The sequence below is a fragment of the Rhinolophus sinicus genome, linkage group LG03 (assembly GCF_036562045.2).
Source record: "Rhinolophus sinicus isolate RSC01 linkage group LG03, ASM3656204v1, whole genome shotgun sequence".
Lineage (NCBI taxonomy): Eukaryota > Metazoa > Chordata > Mammalia > Chiroptera > Rhinolophidae > Rhinolophus > Rhinolophus sinicus.
Window position 1 is genome coordinate 30,182,562 of NC_133753.1, and position 22,660 is coordinate 30,205,221.

Consider the following 22,660-nt stretch of genomic DNA (forward strand, 5'->3'; position numbering starts at 1 on the left):
TGATCTGAGGGAAGCTGATTGATGAAAATAACCTTTCTTCGTCTTCTGTAGATGCTCACTCAGAAGTGAAGCATCAAGCTGGAGAGGCTGCAGACCTGGGCTCTGTCATTATTTAGATACGAAAATTAAGGCAAGCCATTTATCTTTCTGGGTGTAATTCGCTCATCAGTTAAAAGGGGACTATATATCTTTTTTACTCAAAATGCTAATATGAGGATGAAATACTGTTTGAGAAGACATTTTTGCAAAATAGGGAATCACTAAATACAATGCCATTTAATTATCAATCTTTCTACAGTTTTTTTCTCGCCTCCAGTATCTACTATCCGTTTTCAGTTTAATCAGCTGCCTTAAAGCATTCTCCTTAAATTGTTTCAATTTCAGTCAAACAGCTGATTGGCAACCGTAACTCACATTCTTGCTGAGGGATACCTGAAGTCAGCTTTCACTCCCAACCAGGTATCCAAAGCTAGATTTATATTTCTTTTTAAAAAAAGGGAAATGAAAGCCTCAATAAAAAGGTTGTCTGGCAACCAGATAAAAGAAGGAATCTCTTTCAGGCTTTCCAAGAAGATAGAATGGGAGTCTTGAAATATAAATTACTTTTTAATGGTGTCTTGGAAAGGTGTTATTCTCAACCATCTGCCTCTCTTACCCGTGTGCCTGAATATGATCTATGCAAGCAATTAAATCATTGTGTGCCTTTAAATTGCATAAAAGTAGAAATATTTTAGGAGATGGAAGGGACCTCCATCTCCTAAATCTCCCTCAGAGATTTCCTGATTTATCCATCTATTTTCTTAAGCAAGGAAATGGGATTTAGAACAGGTGAAAGATTTCCCCTTGATGTCCAGCTTTTCAGCGCTGAGCCAAGATCAAACCCATGGTTCTTAACTCCCAGCCCAGGGTCCACACCACTAGGCCAGAGGTGAGAGATAAGCACAAAAAACTACACTTAAGGTGGACAATGATATTCTAAATATAGTACCATTGGTGGAAAGGGTGGCAGAGGCAGTCAAAAGTGGGTCATCACTTTTTGCCCACACTAGCATTTGGGCTGGAGAGCATAAATGACACTTCTGATGTTTACCTTGGAGGTAAAATTTCTGCTGTGTTGAATTCAAATTGTGCCTATTTCACACAGAGAAGGGGAGCTTGGTTTGTTTCCTTTCTCCTACTCAGGATTGTTCCAGTTATTATGATCTTTCTGTTTTGCTTTAGGCCCTTCCTCATGGTTTGCCCCTGTGGAAAGTTGGTAGCTTTCCTAGAGTATCAGGTTGTGGAGAATAAGAGCTCCTAGCAGGAGCGAGAGCATCCTTTTTGGTCAAATCCCATTGTTGTTAACACAAATAAACCTCACTTGAGTTATATATGCCAGTGCCTAGGGTTTAGGAATAGTTGTGTCACATGATCTCATCGTGATGAAACATTTCCCCCCCATCTTTCTCATAGAAATTAGTTTATGATAAACCCAGAAGGAGTGGAGTCCACCTGTGAAGCAAGGGCCTGCCCCTGCTTCTACCTCTGCCTCTCTGTTCCACACGTGGGTGACATCGTACATGGCTCTCCGTCCTTTGTAGTGTAGGACACTCCTGCCTCCTAGGGCCTCTTGTCTGGTGGACTCAATGGCCAGGAAGGTCTTCCCTGGAGCCTTGAAGTTCTTGCCTCGGCAGAGGACTTTCAGGGTATTATTTATAGCTACCGTGTTTCCCCAAAAATAAAACCTTGCTGGACCATCAACTCTAATCCGTCTTTTGGAGCAAAAATTAATATAAACTCCCGGTATTATATTACATTGTACCTGGTTTTATATTATAGTAAAATAAGACCGGATCTTATATTAGTTTTTGCTCCAAAAGACGCATTAGAGCTGATTGTCCGGCTCGGTCTTATTTCCAGGGAAACACAGTAGTTAACAAGTTCTAGGTAGAGTGGGGCAGTGACTCCCAGGCTGGTGGAATTGAACTGTTAAGAAGTTCTATGTATGGGGACTTCTGGCACACACAATTAGAGTCCTGAAACTGGAAGGGGTGTTAGGATTATCTAATCAATGGAGATGGGCTTGGGTGTGAGAACACTCGGGTCTGGCAGCAGGATAGCAGGGGAGGCAAAGACTTGGCAGAGGTGAACATGTTTGTTCATGGAGATCTAGCAATGCAGACTGGGGAAGAGGGCAGGAGAAAAGAGGGGGGTTCTCTGTGGCCCTGAGAGGGGAGGTAACTTGGCTATGAACTACGCTGGGTAGTTCTATTTCCTATGCCGCAAATCAGGCATATTTGCTTTCCAGAGCAACTCGTTTGAGGAGGTGAGGAGAACTAATCTTCATTAAATGAGTCAGAGTGAAGCCAGATGTTTGCAGCTGGAGTTGGGCTGTGTGACTCCTGCCCCCTGCTGCTGCCAATTTGTGCCTGGGTTGACCATCTGACCTTCTGACCACAAAGCAAAGCAGTGAAACATTCCTTCTGTATACCTAGTGACTGTTGGTGGTTGGAAGTTCTAATTATTCTTGTCATCTGCCCTCTGAGTCCTGGACCACTTGAGCACTAGGCATAGGAGCCCAGAAGGGCTCAGTGCACCTGCCTTGTTTCAATCCCAGGAGAACGTGGCTTGGACACCAGAGAGAATGGACTTCATAGTCTTCCCCGTCTGAATTAAATGTATGACCCCATTACAGTCTGGGCAGCTAGATTCCACAGGGATAAAGACACACTTTTAAGGCATAGAAAAGTCTGGAGTGTGGAGACTCCTGAGGCCGTTAGACAGGCTGGATCCAAAAGGAACCAATAAGAGCTAGTCACGTGCTCAGAACACTTCCCTCTATTGGCAGATGGGGCATGAGGGAATGCAGAAAATGGGAAACAGGGAACAAGATCTAATTTTAAGAGCTGGTGCAGGAATAGGAGGAGATAGTAGCTCCTCTACACCCATCCTCTCCTTCTCGTGAAATCTGCTTTTCTCTGTACCTTCAACCACAGTTCCCACTTGCTGCGTCCCAAAGGTTGTCTTCTGCTTACGTTGTGTTTCCCCTCAACCCTCGCAGTGCTGCGCACAGTAGGTTTCTCAGCAAACCCATGTTCAGATCTTGGTTTACATCTTGGTGAAATAGGGACAGTCCATTTCAGCAAGTGGTTGTCCTAGGCTGGGTCTTCCCTGAGACAAGCATTTGGATGCCAGGAGTTTACTTGGAATGAGATGCCAGGAAACACCAGTAGAGGAATAGGGAAGTGAGACAGAGAAGGGAGGCAGCCCATAAAGGGGTGTTTTCAAGCATGCTCTCAGGCGACTGGAGTTTGTGACCCCCGGGGAACTATACAGCCAGTGTACAAGGATGGCTCAACTTCTCCCAGTCTGAGCGAAGGAGCTGGGTGCAAATTTCCCACGTTCCGTCAGTCATCCTTTGAGGCTGCTTTTCTAGCACTTCCAGCCTGCGATGCACATGATACGCAATTTGTGCTTTTTGGAATAAACCCAATATAGCAGTTAGGTGTGACCACCTACCAACTCACTGTGGTTTGCCTCTGCATTTTTTTGTTGCTTTTGTCACAAGAGGTTTTCTAAGCACCCCCTCTCAGGCAGAATGTACTGCAGCAGTCTTCGACAGTTCAACCACTTGTGCTGACAACTTCCTCCAAGGAGCCGTCACCTCTTTTTTATATATATGAGAAAACAACAGCTGCGAACAAAGCTCTATAACTAACTCCCTAACTGGATGATGTCTTATAGAAACTGTCAAGAGGGAATGGTGGGTACTCCTTCAGAAGCCTCAGAAAATGCCTGCTGCTGCCGAGTTACTGACCTCATTTCAGGTATTGACTAGTTGAGAGTGAACTTGCTTCTGATAAGTTTTTCCGTCTCTGATTTGGGGTAGATCCTACCTGCTTTCTACTTGACCATTCAAAATGCTGGCAGGGACACTGGGACCGGCCCTTGGAGCTGGTGCCTGGAGCCTACCTCCTGAGGCCACTTTCTGGCTCTTCCTGGGATGAACAGGAAAGTGAATCATGAGAAGGATCCTAGGAAGGCGGCTGCATGTCAAATGGAGCCAACATCTGAACTTCCTGGCTTCTGTCCTGCTCCCTGCTCTTAGTCACTTACACTCCGCCCAGACACCCTGGGAGGCCCCCTTGGCTGGCCTGACGTTTCTCCTCTGGTACCTCTGAGTGTGGGACCCACCACGTGGTAACTTACCCTGCTGCCTACTAAGGCTGATTCTCTGGTAGTCTTGGTGGCAGATGGGGTCTTCTCTGGAGCCTTGAGGGTCTCGCCTCTACAGAGGCAAGACAATGGATTTTAAGGAGATTATTTGCAAATTCTGCTAAAGTTAAAGACAACTTTGTGTGAAAATGTTTCCCAGGTTACAGGTCAAGTGTCTTCAAGGAGAGACCCCTCCATTAGTTTTCCTATTTCTTTTTTTTTTTTTTTCTGATTGGTTCATTTATTCTTTTCTTTAGATTCCACATAAAAGTGAGATCGTATGCTATTTGTCTTTCTCTGTCTGACTTATTTCACTTAGCATAATGTTCTCTATGTCCATCCATATTGTTACAAATAGTTTTCCTATTTCTTGATGCAAATGAAAGTGTTGGGGGTTCAGATTTCAGTCTACATAATTCAGGTTTGCAGAAGTAGAACTTTATTTCTCTTTAAACTTAACACTTGTTATGGGTTGAATTTTGTCCCTCAAAAAAGATATGTTGGAGTTCTAAGTCCCAGTACCTCAGAATATGACCTTATTTGGAGATAGAGTCTTTACAGATATAATCAAGTTAAAATGAGTTCATTAGGGTGGGTGCTAATCCAGTATGACTGGTGTCCTTACAACAAAGGGAAATTTGGACACGGACATGCACACAGGGAGAACACCATGTGAAGATAAAGGCAGAGACTGGGGCGATGCTTTTACAACCCAAGGAACACCAAAGACTGCGGACAAAGCACCAGATGCTGGTGGGGAGGCATGAACAGTGTCTCTCTCTTGGCCCTCAAAAGGAAGTTCCCATGTTGATGGCTTGATCTTGGTTTTCTGGCCTCCAGAACTGAGAAATAGAGAATTGTGAGAGAGTAAGTTTCTGTTGTTTAAACCACCCAGTTTGTTGTGCTTTGTTATGGCACTTCTAGCAAACTAATACAACTCTCAATTATTTTTTTCAATGATGGTGATAAATTTGATTTTGCCAATATAAAGCATTTTGGAGTCTTCAGTTGAACTGCTTCTTTTGAAGAAATACTCAGGCAATTCAGATTTTTCTCTCCCTTCCTGCCCTTCTCTCCAGGCTGTGGCCCTAGACACAGATATCTGTCTTCTCCCGATTCTGCTGATATGTCTGTTTCTCTGTTGTGTTGGTTCTAAAAGTTCTGTGTTTGTTGCAGAGTCCACTCCACATACCATTCCTGATATCAGGTCAGTGTATCCAACCAGTTTTCTTGGCTTCAACACCCTCATCTTAACTTAGGCTGAGCCAGGTCTGCCAGCTCATTCACAGCCTCGTCTACACCTGTCTTGAGTGATGTAGGTTCAGGGTAGGCTCAAACAGGGGTGGGGGAACCTTCCAGATATTGTCCGGAGCCTGCCTTTGAGGCTATGAGCTACTAGGGTTAGAGACGTGGTGGTCCCAGGACATACCTCTGCCATCCCAGACCTATCCTAGCCCCACTTTATCTTTGATCTGGCTGCCCATGTGACAAGCGACCTCCTGTGAGGCTAAGGTGTGTGAGCTCCCTGGCATCACTGTAGCAACTGGAAACTGGAAACATTTTGAAAACTCATCAGTGGGAGAATAAAGGAGTATCCGTATTGTGGAATACTATGCAGCTGTTAGGAAGTATGAGGGACCGCCAGCCATGAAAAGATCAAAATGTGTTCCGTGTAGAACAATGCATATGATCTAATTCCATTTTTGTATAAACAAAACTACATATGTGTATATGGATGCAAATGCACAGAAAATCCTGGATGGACACCTGTCTAAGTGTTAACAGTATTACCAACAGGAGATATATGGATTGGGAGAGGGGGGCACGTATGTGAAAAGGGATGTTCATCTTTTCCTCAAAAGCTTTTTGTATTATATCAAATATTAACAGGACTGTATAAATAAATTATGATATTTTGACAGGTGAAAAATAAACCAAGCCCTCCCTGCCAAACAGCATGAATCATACCAAGAATAGCCTGCCTATTCCTTTTCTCAGGGCCTTAAAAATAACCTGTTCACTCTCTTTATTAAGTCCCCAAAGGATCAGGCGTACCCTGTTGGCTTTAACTGAATCCTCTCTTTCACTCAGATGTTGTTAGCGTAAAACTTTAATGAATAAATAAAGGACCAGAAAATACAGCTCCCACGTGCCCTCCAGACCACGGCCCATGTTGTCACACAGGCCTTTGGCAATCCAAAAGAAATAAAGCAGAATCAAGTAACAAGGGGAAATCAATATCTTATTCATGTTAAACCTGGCCTAATGCCCTCCATTATGTGACTCACCACACAGAGAATCGATCCGTTTCTCTTCTGGTGGAACATGGGGGCTCTAAAATTTTCACATGTATCTATTAATTTTGGAGACAAGAACTTCCTAGCACTATGTCCTCTCTCTATAAAACTGGTGGATTAATGGCAGAGTTTCAGAGCCCCTCATGTTTGACTCAGCTCCAGTCTTGCCTACTACGTAAACATTCTTGGAGGAACAGTCCTTAGGTCAGGACAAAGATAATCATGGTCATTAATAACCGTCACTCATTACACAGTTCTTCTTCCCCTGAGCTCTTCTAACCTACTGTTTATAAATGCTCTTTAATGCGCCCAGTGCACTGGCCCCCTACCCGAGGCAGACACACACTCGGAAGGAGGGTAATTGCTGCTGTCATTATGAGCCCTGGCCTGTGCAAACAGAGTTCTGGGAGCACTTTGCTCACCTCTGGAGCAGAGGGTTAATGGTCACTGGGCACGACTGCTTGGGACAGGGAGCGGTGGAATCTAATTACTGGCTCTTGTGGGTGGACCCATGTGTGTGTCTTTATGAACACGATGATCTTGAAGTCATCTCCAAGTCTGCATGCTAACTGCCTTCTGGAAGCTATTGTCATTTTGAAGGCCCTAAGGAAATTACATCTTTATTATGAGTCTAAGATGTCCCCTATTAACTCTCTCTTTTGCCTTTACCTGATTCTTATTGCTCTGAAATCTTCTTGGTCCAGCTGCAACTAAATTACCTCCTCATTTTGTTCAAGAGAACCTAGATGATTTCTGTTTGTGTAATCACTGTCCCCAATGTGGATCCTGTCCTCGTTTGTTCCCTGCCTTCCGTCCTCAGCAGCCCCCTCCCCAGCTGGTAGATTCCTCATGGGTATAAGTGCATAATTCTCTCTTTCCAAACAAGTTGGAACAGATTTTCTGTTTTCTACTTTTCGAAGACGTGACTGATACCTTACAAGGAAGATTCTTACACCTTTGTTTTCTCATCTTTGAGTAGGTGACTGAATCATTAGAATCAGAAAGAACAAGCAGGATTGATGGTGAACATTGTAACTATATTTGGAGCTTGAAGGAGTATTTGCAACCTATTGTTAATATGATTTTTTTCTGATTTGTGTATGTGTGTTTCAGTAATGTATACCTATATCTATTTTGCCTGTGGGTCAATTCTTTATACCCTGGAACCCCTGGAAAGCAGCGTTGATCTGTTAACATGAAGGTGAATATTCTGCACATAGACACATCTCCTTATTATGAATCTTTCAATGGTAGACATTTTTTTCTATAAAGGCAGGAGCTAAAACATAAACGCATGTTACCGGGTAAATAATTATGGAATTATTCTTCTTAAACCAAATAAATGCCCAAACAAATCAACTGCCTAAAGTGAAGTGAGAACTTCTCAAGCTGTGCCTGGGAATATTAATAAGTGGAAGAGACGCCTCTGCCCACAGCTTCTCATGTCAGTGTCCCCCAACCCTGCAGGTGGCAAACACCAGAAGCATTGGCGATCCTTTACCAGGTTCAAGCCTGCCATCTCGTGGCTACTCAGAAGAATTAGCTAACGTTTTGTAAAACAATTTTCTTTTTACATTACAGTTGACATTCAATATTATATTAGTTTCAGGTGTACAGTATAGTGGTTAGACATTTATATAATTTACGAAGTGATCCCCTTGATAAGTCTAGTACGCATGTGGTACCATACATAGTTATTACAATATTAGTGACTATGTTCCATATGCTGTACTATATAGTTGAAGAATGGCAACTGTTGGAATATATCCAAGGGGTTACTTGGCATGCGCAGAAGTGCCATTTGAATTTGGGCTGTGGTTACCCTGTAGAGGGTACCAAGAACTCTAAAACTTGAAAATGACCACTGGGCATCTTTGATACTTTGCCTTTAGGAAGCAAGTGAGAAAGTGGATGCTGGAAAGGGAAGTCATTGCTCTGTCAGGTTCCCCCTCTGGAATCTGTAATGCTGAAAAGTGGGACCATCTGGGATGCCAGTGACTGCAGCCGCCTCTAGTCCTAGACAAATGGGTAATTTCTTAAAGTGCCCTTCTGATGAACAGAAAAACTCCAGGCTTGTTAGCTAAAGTGTCATTTGTGAGTGCACCTGGAAGGATCGTAGCAGGTGGTGCAGTAGTGCACCCAATTCAAGAGGCTTATCCATCCACTGGGTGTTCAGCAAATGAAAAGTAATGATGCCTACTGGCGGTTGGGGGATATTCCTTCAATCCGGACAAGTGGTGTGAAAAAACATGAGAGCATCTTCAAGCTGCTCCCTGTGGCTTATGCTTTTTTAAGGTTAGACGACATCTGGAGGGCTTTGCTTTTTAAAAACTATTAGTTGGATTTCAGTGATTTTTCACATCTTGCTCCTGCTTTCTACCGATTCTAGGAATTGGAAAATGACAGGGGAAGATTGTTGCTATGGTAAATGCAATCTATCTAGAGGTCAGAGCATGGGAAAAAGAAGGTGAAACTGGGCTTATCGAGACCCCAAGGTCACAGAGAAACAAGAGCAAGGTTGAGGGGGCTGAGTAATTTACACATGTTCAGACACAGCTGCATAATTCTTTTCCTTTTTGCCATCTGTGAGTTGAAAATGAAGAGAATGATCAAATTTGACAACTGATTTCTTTCCAAGGATGTTAATGTGGTGGGAGAACCTCTAAGGATGTTTGTGTAACAGGATATCTATCTATCTGTCTGTCTGTCTGTCTGTCTATCTATCGATTTATCTGTGTGCTTAAAGAGGTGCACCATCAGATAAATTTGAGGGTTTCCCTCCCCCCTGCTTTTTTTTTCTTTAGTGCCTTCTGATTCAGTCTAGTTGGGAACAGAAAATCACCTTGAAGTAAATGTTCTTTGTTTTACAAAGAATGCTTGAGTAGTCTCCCTTGTTTGTGTAAATGCCAGACTAGTGAGCCTCTGGTCCCAAGAGAAGGGAATAACAAGACATCCTCTGCTTTGAGTGGTTTAGAAAAGGTTGTATCTCCTGGGAGGGATTGGTGGTGCAGAGCCGCAGGTCGGAGGGCTAGGTGTTGACTGCAGTTGTGTGGTCAAGTAAGATGAAAATTAATTAAACACCCTTGGATTTACTTGCTCACTCCCCATTTTCAAAACACTCGTCTTACCTTGACTTTTGTGCCCTGACACTCCTGCTTCTTTCCCTGCTTCACTGGCTATTTTTGCTTTCCCTCCTTTGCAAGATCATGTTCCTCTATCTGTTGGCCTTCCTCAAAGGTTTGGTCCTAAGGACATACCATTTTCAAAAAGGTAAAATCAAGACTCTAACACAAATATAAAAGGAACACATCAAAGATTTCATGTAACTCATTAATTAATAAAGAAACCAATAAGGCGTTAAATCAGGTCCAAGGAAAATCTGAAGAAATATATACTCAGGAATGCTGAAATGAATTTGCTAATAGATGTAAAATGGTTAATATCCTATAGAACAATAAAATGTAATTTTGGGGGCATCTTTTCTACAGGGTAAAAATGAAATGTATCTCTGTTGGGACAAAATTCATTCACGGTGCTATGGACAATAATCATTTGCATTACCATTAGTTTTCTACAAATTAACTTCTACCCCTCGAGAGTTATAAAATAGCCTGGCCAATAAGAAGACTATCAAAGGTGCACAGCTTTGTAGAACCAGATAACCCCTGGAGGGTCCGCTGGACAATGCCCAGAACTCAGTAACCTCTATTGCCCATTTCCAAGGTTTAAATAATTCTCCTTGACAGTCCTGAGCTCTCTAATTATTCTCTGCTCTCTCTGAGCAATTTCACTTAAGCCATCGTTTCAATTACCTCCAATAATAGCTGACTTTCAAGTTTATAGCTTTGGTCTGATTCTCTTAGCTCCAAACCTGACAACTCCTGTTAACGTGATTTTGAGATGATAACTTGCCCAAGGCCACTTAGCTTGTTAGAAGAAGAGCTGAGATTTGAACTTGGGATTATCTGATTTCAGGACTGGAACTAATAGCCTGCAATATTAACAGGAGGTGGTTTTGAAGGTGTCCAAACTTAGGGGGTTAGACCATATGTGGTAGACTCCTCATTCTGTCATAAAGGGGGAGGGTCTTCTCTGGGGAGAAGGCTAGAGACATGGACCTCACCATTATTCTGGCTGAGTTACAGATAAAAGCTCATGATGCTGGCTAGCCATGGTGAGTGTTGCTGCTCTCTGTTAATGAAGTGGGAGCAGGTGATACCCCTTTTTTATTGCTGGGATTTCAGATACTTGGGGGTTCCGGTGTTGTGCCCTTGGTCTGGCTACCTCTTACTGTTTTCTATATGAGAACAGAGACCTCCAGTCTCGGTCGTGGGTTAGAGTAGAGTCCAGGGTGAGATTGGGGGGCGTTGGGTGTTTTCCATGTGATGCTTCCCAGCGTTTCTGAGGATGTTTTGCATCTTCTGCCTCTGCCCCACTGATCAAGATTTCTGCTGGCCTCTCCCATTAACTCCTCCCTTATTCAGTGTCCACACTTCCCTTTGGGAAGAGTGAAGTCTCAAGTCCATCAGGTCCTGACTGGTCTCAAGGTTAGCAGCAAATTTTGAACTATGCCGGTACTTATTTCTCCCTCTGTGGTCTCTTTTTCTTTCCTGTCTGGTTTCCTAGCCCCAAGCCCAGAGACTGTTCAGTTAGTTGATGATCAGATGGAGACAAATGACACAGAGGTGAGGATAGCTGACCGTCGTAACCCTCGCTCAACTTCTTTGGAAAAAGTGAATTTCTGCCTGGTGGGAGGTAGTTGGGAAATATTCTTAAGCAGGAGGAACCCTGTTTCTAGTGAAATCTAACCACTTGCCAGGTTCTTCATTCTTTTCTCTGCCAGAGAGCCATCATTTATGCAATCCCTGTGTTGGCAAAGATCATCCCAACAGAGGCTTTATTTACTTTATTGAGAGGGCGAGTGGAGGAGGGGTCAGGTTGCTTGGGCTTAGTGTTGACACAGAAACCAGGGAAAATGCATTTTGCTAAATTGGCATTCCCTAACTTGTAAACACTCTTAACACAAGTGTTCAGGAAAATAAGTTCTAGTGAAAAGAGGGTCACAAACTGGGGTGTTGAGGGATGGAACTGGGAAGAACACTTATCTTTCCTGAATTTGCTCGAGTTACCAAGCATGTCACAAAAATGGGCTCTGCCACAGTGTCATGAAGGTAGGTACCTATGCAGTCTGCAGCATCCTTGAGTCTGTCACAAGTCCCAGCACATGTCCCCGAATGGCGTGGGGGAAGGGCATCCTTGCTTAGGTAATTCCCAGACTTGTGCCCCCATCCACTGTACTGGGGCGACTCCTAGCTGGGACGGGCTCTCAGGCCCCAAATATACTCTCATCTTGCTCTTTCTGAGAACATTCCTGGTCTTAAGAGATGGAAGGCTTTTTCTGCAGTCCGGGAATCCTACCCACACCTCCTCTGAACTCTTGCCACTCTGAAAAGAAAAAAAAAACAAACCTGCCCACCACATTTATTTTGGAAGTCTCTCTTCTCTTTCTTTTTCAATAAGAACTGTCTAAAATAATTTTCTAGCTTAGATGAAATTGCTATTTGGTGCAATACTTCAAAACCACCTTTAATTCTCTTGTATTAAAAAAATAAATAAAAGAATACTCCTTTTTAGAGTCTTTCTCTAGGAATGAGGTGATTTCTTTCCCTGTCAACTGTTTCCCTCTCTTGTCAGGGTCACTTTCTTGTATTTAGTGAAAAGGAGTCTTTAAATATATTATTAAATTGAGGTATAACTCATATAATTCATGCTTTTAATGTTGTATAATTCAGTGGTTCTTTTTTTTCTTTTTAGCATATTCACAAAGTTGTGTGACTGTCACTACAATTTAATTCCAGAACATTTTCATCATTCCAAAAAGAAATTTCATACCCATTGCCAGTCACTCTTCATTATTCCCTTTCCCCAGCCCCTGGCAACTACCATGTTTCCCTGAAAATAAAACTAGGTCTTATACTAATTTTTGCTCCAAAAGACGCATTAGTGCTTATGTTCAGGGGATGTCATCCCAAAAAATCATGCTAGTGCTTATTTTCTGGTTAGGTCTTATTTTCAGGGAAACATGGTACCATTCTGCTTTCCATTTCTATGGGTTTTCCTATTCTGGACATTTCATGTAAATGGAATGACACAATATGTGGCCTTTTGTGTCTGGCTTCTTTAACTCAGCGTGTTTTCAAGGTTCATCCATATTGTAGCATGTGTCTGTACTTCATTCCTTCTCACTGATGAATAATATTCCACTGTTTGGATATACCACATTTTGTTTATCCATTCATTAGCTGGTGGACATAGAATTGTTTCTACTTTTTTGGCTAAAATCAGTAATGCTGTTATGAACATTTATGTACGAGATTTTGTGTAGACATATGTTTTCAGTTCTCTTGGATATACATCTAGGCATGAATTGCAAGATCATATTGTATCTTTGTGTTTACTTCTTGAGGAACTGTCAAACTGTTTTCCAAAGTGGCTGCACCATTTTACATTCCTACCAGCAATATATGAGTGTTCCAATTTCTCCGCATCCTCTCCAGCACTTGTTATTGTCTATCTTTTATTATAGCTATTGTAGGTGTAAATCTTATCACTGTGGTTTTGATTTTCATTTCCTTAATGACTAATGGTATTAGTCATCTTTTCATGTGTTTGTTAGTTTGTTAGTGTATCTTCTTTGGGGAAATGTCAAAATTCTTTGACCATTTTTCAATTGGTTCAGCTTTTGATTGCTGAGTTATAAGAGTTCCTTATATATTCTTTATAGAAGTCCCTTGTCAGATACATGATTTGCAAAAATTTTCTCCCTTTTCATGTTTTTTTAATCACTTTTTTGATACTATCCTTTGAAGCAAAATGTTTTTAATTTTCATGAAATCCAATTTATCTATTTTTTTCTTTTGTTGCTTGTTCTTTTGGTGTCATGCCTTACCCCAAATCATGAATATTTATGCCAATGTTTTCTTCAAAGTATGTTATAGCTTTGGCTATTACATTTGGGTCTTTGATCCATTTTGAGTTAATTTTTGTGTATGGTGTAACATAGGATCCAAATTCATTCCTTTGCATGACCTAGTACCATTTGTTGAAAAGATTAGTCTTCTCCATTGAATTTTCTACCCTATTAGAAAACAATTGACCATAGTTATGTAAGCTTATTTCTAGTGTCTCAATTCTATATTTTACTTTCTGTAGGTCTGTCCTTATTTCAGTAGTACACTATCTTGACTACTGTAGCTTTGTAGTAAGTTTTAAAACCAGGAAGTACTAGTTCCCTCCAACTTTGTTATTTGCAAAATGTTTTCCTGTTGTGGGCACCTGACATTTTCTATATCAATTTTAGGATCAGTTTGTCAATTTCTGTGAAAAAAGCAGCAGGAATTTTTTACAGGGATTGCATTGAATCTGCAGATCAATTTGGGGCTGTCATCTTAACATATTGTCTTCTAATGCATACACAGAGGATGTCTTTCCATTTAAGTCTTCTTTAATTTTTTTCAATGCTGATGTATTTTTTTTTTTTTTTTTTTTAGTATGGAGGTCTTGTACTTTTGTGGTTAAATTTACTCCTAAGTATTTTGTTTTAATGTTATCGTAAATGGAATTGTTTCCTTAATTTCATTTTTGGATTGTCCATTGCTAGTGTATAGAAATACAATTGATTTTCATATATGGATCTTATATTTTTCAACTTTGCAGAAAATCCTCTATTAGTTCTGATAGTTTAATTGTGGATTCCTTAGGATTTTCTATGTATAAGATTATGTCATCTATGAATAGAGATAGATGTACTTGGTCCTTTCCAATCTGGATCATGCCTTTTATTAGGAGGCTGTTTTTAAAATCAGTCTTGCTCACACAACACCCTATCCCCCATCACTACTTCTGTCCCCTCTTGAGCTGTTGCCCTCACCAGGATCACTCAGCATAGCAAACATCTTTAAACTTGGTATCAGACATCACAGTCCTAAAGACAATTGACCATCTCCCTGCAGGAAATTTCCCCCTGGCCAATTTTCTTTTTGTATGGCCGCAATGCACGGACATCTCCTTGGGCCTCCTCTCTCTAAGTTGTCCTCATACCGCTTCCATTTCAATCATCTCAAGCCCCTTATCATCTCTCTTTGAGATGCCCTCAAAATTTTCATCACTTTATTATGCAGAGGAGTTCAACTCTCATTGTTTCATACACTCCTGTCCATCTATGCTCAGGAGCCTTTTACAATAACAGCAGAAAAATTTAAAAAATAAACCAAAACCAAGTCCAAAATAAAAACCTGCCATGAAGATGCATCAAAGTATTTTCCTAAACTAAAGGATTACCTTCCCTAGAGAGAATTTTGCTTTTCCCTTAGAAGTCAGAAGTAGCTGCCAACAGTTTTGCTAAAAGATAATACCTTTCTTCTCCCATTACAGAGGAGTTAGAACCACCTTTTTCTTTTTTGAGAGGCTCTTGTCTGATAAGAGAATCATTTTCTAGGAAATCAGAATATCCCCAGATTGCCAGGCCTGCCACTGGGAGTCTGAAGGTGCCAGCACCCACCCACCTTTCCTCCAAGCGGAGCAGGCTGTGCTGGGGAGTGTGTGAGTCAGCACAGCATCACTCAGATCCTCTGCGTGTTCTGCGATGGGGAAGGCAGGAGTGTCCCATGTGGGAGCAGTGTCTGCTCTCAGGTCATGGGCAGAGACAAAAAAGCTGCGATTGACAGAGTAGTTTAGGGTTTTGACTCTGAAGACAGACTCCTTGGGTTCAAATCCCAGCTCTGCTACTTAACACACGTGTGACTTTGTGCAGATTGCTAAAGCTTTGCCGTAATCCTACTTATGTTCTCTTAACCCTGTTTATGTTCTCTTATGCATACCTAAGATTTTTTTACCTGTAAAATGAGGATAATGCCAGCATCTTCCCATAGGATCATTATGAAGACTTAAGAGTTAATATATGTGAAACTCTTAGCACAGTTCTTGGCCTATAACTAAGAAAGTGTTAAAACAAACAACAATCACAGTGACAATAATACCCTGAATTGTCTGAGGTCTTCCTTGCCAGATTGTGAGTTTCTGGGTAGGGAGAGACTGTGTCTTATGTGTGGAATTTTGCATCTCAGCACCAGAGCCTGGAACATAGTAAAGACCTTCATCAGATGTCTATGACTTGAAAGGATGAATAAACTTTTTTGATCCACTCAGAGGGTGATTTCTTATCAGGCTGCTGATCAAAAGGAGATGTTGTCAAGTGCCTTTGTGAGCATCCGTGGGGAACTGTTCTCAAAGTCACCGGGGAGTGTGTGGATGAAACGTTACAGAGAGTTAAATTTCAGAAGTTAAGATACTGTAATTTAGAAAGAACAATTCAGAGAGAAGACAAGGAAAACATTCAGCAATGTAAGAGTAAAGGTCTTTATTTGTGGAGAAGAAGATTCTGTAATAGGCAGATTAAAAAAAACACACTAACAAACCCAGTAGAACAGAGATTGGCAAACTTTTTCTGTGAAGGGCCAGATGGAAAATATTTTAGGCTTTGTGGGCCATGCAGTCTCTGTTGCATCTACTCAACTCTGCCATTGTAGAGAGACACAGACAGATACAATACGTAAACAAAAGGGCATAGCTGTGTCCCAATAAAACTTTATTTACAAAAACATGAGGTGGGCTGGATTGGCCTTCCAGCTGTAGTTTGTTGACTACGGAGCTTGAACAATGTCAGGAATGAATAAAGGCATATCAGTGGGACTGTGACAGCTGGAGGAGCAACTTGCACAGAATCCTTTATGAGAGAAGAGAGCAGATACCACAATATCTTGGGGAATCCTTCTGCCACATATGTCACTCCAGGGAGTGCTCAATACAACTACTTCAATCTTAATGTGGCAAATATGGAGAAGAGTGAACAAAAAACCATACAATGCCATAACTTTTTTGATAAGAAAGGACACTTTAACTGAGTTGAAACTCACTTATATTAAAAATAGAGAGGACAGATAATCCAAAAGACAGACTCCTTAAATTATTTTTATTTATCTGAAGAATAGATTTTTATACCTATGTGAGAGAGCAAACCTATAATTTGGGAATTCACAGAATTTTAAACACAATAATGAAAGCAAACCCAGAAAACATGCTCTTTAGACTGCCACTTCAGCCCCGGGCCTCTTTCTGCAAGCTGTTGAGATGCTTCAACCTCGACCTTAGGCAGTCATGGGACTTACTCAAGATGAAAATGGTTCATGGGCTGCCTAGAAATGCAGCCTCTCCTGGACCTCATGCCTACTCAGGAGTACATTACCTGTAAACCAACCTGGAAACCATTTTTGTTGTTGTTGTTGTTCCGGAACAAAGTTGTCTTTCTACTGTATATTTACCTAGGAAAGAATGGAGAAAGAGGGAATAGATGATGATATAGAGGCAAGCAAGCTCTTACCTCCTCAGAACTTGATTCCAGGGAATGGCCCTATGGCACTTCAAATAAAGTAGCTGAAGATATTTGGTTTTAGCTCTAATAGTCAGTTCTGCTATGTTAATTTCCTAACCATTAGATCCTTCATTGTGGTTGCTAAGTTTGGTGCGTCACAGAAGAAATATACCTTCAGCCTGTTGTATAATTATCTCAGGAATTATAAAGGCAATAAATGCATGATTGCTTTTTTTATTAATACATTAAAGCAGGAGGCATAATTGGCACTTTAATGATCTAGTGGCAGCAAATTAGACAATAATGTGATTTCAAAATGACAATTACTTTTGGCAATTAATTGGCATCACCTTTCAGTAGCCCTTCTTAATACATTGCTGGGGACTCTCATTGCCAATGAGGAACGGGATTATTCTAATTCTGGATGGGAGCTATGGGGAAGAGTTAATTACTTAACAAAACAAGTGGTTGATTTTTATATTCTGGATCAGTGGGTCTTTGGGGTTTAATAACAGCAGTAACACACTATACCTTTTTCCCTGAAAGATGCCCAAGTGATATGTAAACTTTTTGTAATGCAATTACCACCCATAAATCACTTCATTTCTGAAATATGGTGGCTTCTGGTGGGATGAGATTGCTTTTTATAATCTCATTAGTTTAAGAAGGAAAGAAGAAAAATCTTGCCTCTAATAGAAAGGCAGGTAAGGATGGAAGGTGATTTCATTACACGTTACATGCAAACTGGCTGAGAAAGAAAAAATGTCATCATACACAGACCTATGTTTGCAAAGCACTTTTACGTACACAAGTAGGTTTAATTCTCACAGCTCTGTGCTTTGGTAGCAGTGGGTTTATGTGAATTGTTCTAGAAAATGTCCCAAAGTATAAATCTTAATGGGGCATTTGACCTGTTTTTAATAGATTAAAAAATGTTAATAAGCAATGTACCAAAATATTCTTACACTGTTTTGATTAAATAATTATAATGATTGACAGGTAAACATGTTAAAATTGGTAATTACACATTACCCTATCTGTTGGTGATTTGAAGCTATATGAATTTCACTACACATCTCCTGTTCTTTCCCGAAAATGAATAATAAGATTAAGCATCTCTCAATAATGAGAGCAGATACTATATTGACTAATTTTTAATTGCTCAGTGCTATCTTTGATTTTTTGTAATACAACTTAGAGTCTCTAAACAGTTCTTTCTGCATTTTAATATATATCACCAGGAACTATATCATAAGGCAACTGAATACTGGTAGACTGAGAGCTGAAATTGAGGCCACCGAACGGAACTCTCAAATCTTTATTTGAAAGGCCATTTTGCATGACTGGAGAGATGGTTAAGTGACCGCCACTAGATACAAACCTAGAGATACCCATATCTGGAATTCTGGTTCCAAGTACCTAGAGTCAATGCATAAAATCAGTTTTCTGTGTTTTAAAATTCTTGGTTAAAGGATGAATATTTATGACTCTGGAGATATAGGCAGCATTCATTCCTTTATTCATTTGCACATCCTGCAATTATTTATTAAATGCCTATAATGTTCCAGGCACTGTGCAAACTACTGGGCAAGCAGAAGCAAACAAAGCAGCTATGGTCTTTGCCATAGGGCAGAAAGAAGAAGACAGTCCTGTATCATTCTGCTTCTAAGCAAACTGTAATCCAGATGGAGCTGGTGTGTTTCTTTCTGTCTTTTTCTCTTCCTTTCTATGTCTTCCCTTTCCTTTTCTTTTCCTCCCATCTTCTTCCAATTCTTCCTTCCTTTCTATCTCTCATCTATGGGGTTCCAACAGTTATTCTCAATTTAATACAGATTTGATGTCACTCTGTTTATTAGATAATGTTAATTTGAGAATGTGAGATAACAAAGTCCTGGGGAACACTTATGTTTCTATCTAGCTCACATTCGTTTTTGGACGGGTCTTAGGTTTCTTGACAGTATTTAGCATCCCCAGTAGGAATGATAATATTTAAGAATTCATTTTGCTAGTTCCCATTCTCCTTTTTTTCATTTATTTTTAACAAAGGAGGAATAGAAAGAAAGGCCAATATCTATTCCACTGAATAACTACCATCTATTGAACTCCTGTTTATGCCAGGTACTTTCTGTAGATCATCGCTAATTTCTCACAGGAAACCTTTGAGACAGCATTGTTAACCTCTTTCTACAGATGAAGAAATGGAAGCTGAGTGAAGTTTGATAACTTGCCTGGGATCACACAACTTGTATGTGAAAGACCTGGGGTTTGAATTCACAGCCATGAGAGTACAAAGCTCTTGTTGCCCTCAGCAGTTCCCACTGCTTCTAAGCCTTTGCGTTCAAGTACCCTTGGGTCCACAGCTTGATATTGATTTGAACTCTTCTTGTTTTCTTCAAGTAAGACTGTAGATAGCAGATACATCTTTTCTACCTTTATTTACAAGACTGAGTTAACTACTTTTTTGTATTAATTATCAGCTGGTGATTTTGATTTTGGTTTAATCCTACAAAGAGCTGTAGTTGTGGACTGGTTCCATTTATGGCACAAAATCTCATCATGTCTTTCAACCAATGAAGAAAAAAAAATTTCTTCTCTTTCTGGGATAGTAAGGAAGTTGATCCCATAATTAAAACCTGTTAGGAAATTATGAGGTATATCGAAGAGTGTAAAAAGCAGACCTGATTGGCAGGGCTGAGGCGTTGTACAAGGTTAAAGCCATTTTGGAAAAGGAAGAAAGGTGTAAAGAACTTCAACGACTTCAGGGTCAGGATACATTGATGACACCTGATGTGAATGAATGGACTGAATAATTCTCACAGGAATACTTCATGAAGAAAAAGAAGAAAAAAGATAAGCATTCAAAAAAAGTAATGAAAGAGAAGGAAAAAAAAGAGCAAGAAACAGAAATATGACAAAACAAAACAAAAACCAAAGAGTCAGCTGATAATTCATCAAGCTCTGAAGATGAGTGGGTTGCTGCTGTTCCATCCCAGGCTCCTGGTAAGGCAAAGACCTGGAAAGTGAAAGGTGAAAAGTCAGAAAAAGAAGACAACCAAGTTATTTGGAAGGATGCATGAATGACTGTTGATTTCATGTCTGTTAAAACTGTAAAATCATCGTCACTCAAAGCTGAAAAGGAAACTATAAAGAAAATACAGCAAGAGCCAAATCAAGCACTTGAAGAGTCCAAACTATTGGAAAGAGAATTGATTCTGTACTGGAAGGATGGTGGGACAGGTCTTCCATCAGAAGACTGTAATGTGTCATTTGTTACTAAAGTTTCAGTAGTAGAAGATGGTGGATTAAGCTGGCTAAAGAAGTATTATCAAAGAATGAAGGAACAAGCTGAGAAACAAAATAGAAATTTTGAAGACACTATAGCTGAAAGATATGAATCAATGGAAATATTTCAGTCAAAATTAAAAGAAGCTGAAAAACTGCATCCACAAAAGAAGATTGTAGAAGAGAACATTGGCGGAAACCAACATATTCAGGTAAAGTACAAAGTAGTCAAGATAGTAGAAAATCAGACTTAGTAAAATATAATAAAAGTCAAAGGGATAGATATAGTTCAACAGATATTATAAACAATAAAGATAAGTTTAGGGTTAATGAAAAAGATAATAGATCTGGGTCTTTAGAAACATACAGAAGAGACTCCAATCCAAGGCAAAATCAAAAGTTTTCTTCTCTTGGAAATTTGAGACCTGAATTCTTAAGACCCTCTGATGATGAAGAACTGCCATTTCAGTCTGAAGGCAGATGTTTTGAATCATCTAGTTCATCTACACCACTGGTTACTCAGGATTCTGTGCATTGTGGTTTTCAAAAATCCACAGAGAACAGTGAAGAAAGTTTATCATCATGGAGTCAATCTGATGAAAGAGAAGGAGAGAGGAAACATTCAAATCAAAAGCCATTAGAAACCAGTTGCAGTGTTGACTATCAACACATTTCAGAAGACACAAGAGAAAAATCACAGGATGAAAGCTTGAGAGATGACTCTTTGAAAAAAGAACATCTACAGGGCACAAAGTCATTTGCTGGAAGTAGTTCAGAGGGTGAGTCCATCCATATTCTGAGTGTTGATGAGAAGAACAAGTTGGGGGCCAAGATTATCAAGGCAGAGATGATGGGAAATATGGAGTTAGCTGAACAACTTAAGGAAGGCCCAACTTGAAAAGGCAAATAAATTCAAAGAAACTATACCACAGATATCATCAAAAAACTCTGGGGTAGAGAATGGAGACTAGCAATAAGTGATTCTTGTCAGAACAGATCAGTCTGGAAGAGTATGGCCTGTGAACACACCAGGAAAACCTCTGGAATCTAAAGGAGGAAGAAGGAAGAGACAGATGGCTTCAGCCCATGAGGAAAAAGAAAGGATTCAATACTTTCATGATGAGGATGATCTAAGCCTAAATGATTTAGTCAAGAATGAAAAGATGGGAACAGCCGAAAATCAAAACAAACTTTTTATGAGAATGGCATCTAAGTTTATGGGAAAAACAGATGGGGACTATTATACTCTGGATGACATGTTTGTCTCCAAAGCAGCTGAGAGAGAACATTTTGGCGAAGAGGAAAGAACCAGAGGAAAAAAGCTAAGGCTGAACACCAGAGTCTTGCTGCACAAACAGAAAAGTGTCTGTATAGTTTTGACAGTTCTCAATTTCCCAAACACCTTCTTGTTACAATAGGTGTTAAGGTTTATTTATGTTTACCCAAGTTTCAATCTCTTACTGAGGGGCACTGCCTGATAGTCCCTTTGCAGTACCATAGAGCAGCTACCTTATTAGATGAAGACATCTCTGAGGAAATTCAGATGTTTATAGAATCATTGGTAAAGATGTTTGAAGATAAAGGATTGGATTGCATTTTTTTTTTTTTTTTTAGAAACTAATATGAGCATGAAGAAACAGCTTCTGAATGTATTCCTTTCTCGAAGGAAGTGGGTGGTATGGCTCCCATCTATTTTAAGAAAGCCATAATGGAATCTGATGGAGAGTAGTCTATGAGCAGGAAATTGAGTGATCTCTCTTCAAAAGATATCAGAAAGTCTGTACCAAAAGGCTTTCCTTCTCTGTGGATTTTGGCCTCCAAGGAAGGTTTGCCCATGTTATTGAAGATCAACACAAATGCCCTCATTACTTTGGAAAGGAAATCATTGGTGATGTGCTGGCTATAGAACCAAGACTTTGGAGGAAAGGGATTCAAGAAAGCTTTGATGATCAGAGGAAGAAAGCAGTGCAGTTTGCACAGTGGTGGAAACCATTTGACTTTACCAGAAGTAAAAAAAAATGTTGAGTCATACCTTTCATTTTTTATTTCCTCTTCAGAATCCTTTTAATTTTATTTCCTTTGCATCTAACTAAACAACTGACCCTCAGGTCATAGGGAAGGAAAGCCATGCTCTGGGTCTTGGAGAGCTGTGCCTCATTGGATTGTGGCATTTCCTTCCCCTTCTGCTCCTGTGGACTTCATTGTAGAAAGCTGGGAGTAAGACCAGATATATTGGGTGACCTACTCACGTTCCTGTTCTGTACCTGCATCTTGGTGTTCTGAACTATTCAGTGAGTATATAGAAAGATTTTTCTGAAGGATATGTAGGATGTATATCAGGTCATTGGTTCAGAGGGATGTGGTTCAGAGGGGAGTGAATCAGCTTAACTCTATCGACTGGTTTCTTTGTCATTTTTTAAATTAAGAATTGGCATAGTCAGCAATAACTGAAATGTCT

General features: G+C 40.3%; 1 pseudogene; it reads left to right on the top strand.

Annotated features, from left to right (window-relative positions):
* Positions 1–3,739: 3,739 nt before the first annotated feature.
* On the top strand, positions 3,740–22,227 carry LOC109448215 (CWF19-like protein 2; annotated as a pseudogene).
* Positions 22,228–22,660: the final 433 nt, after the last annotated feature.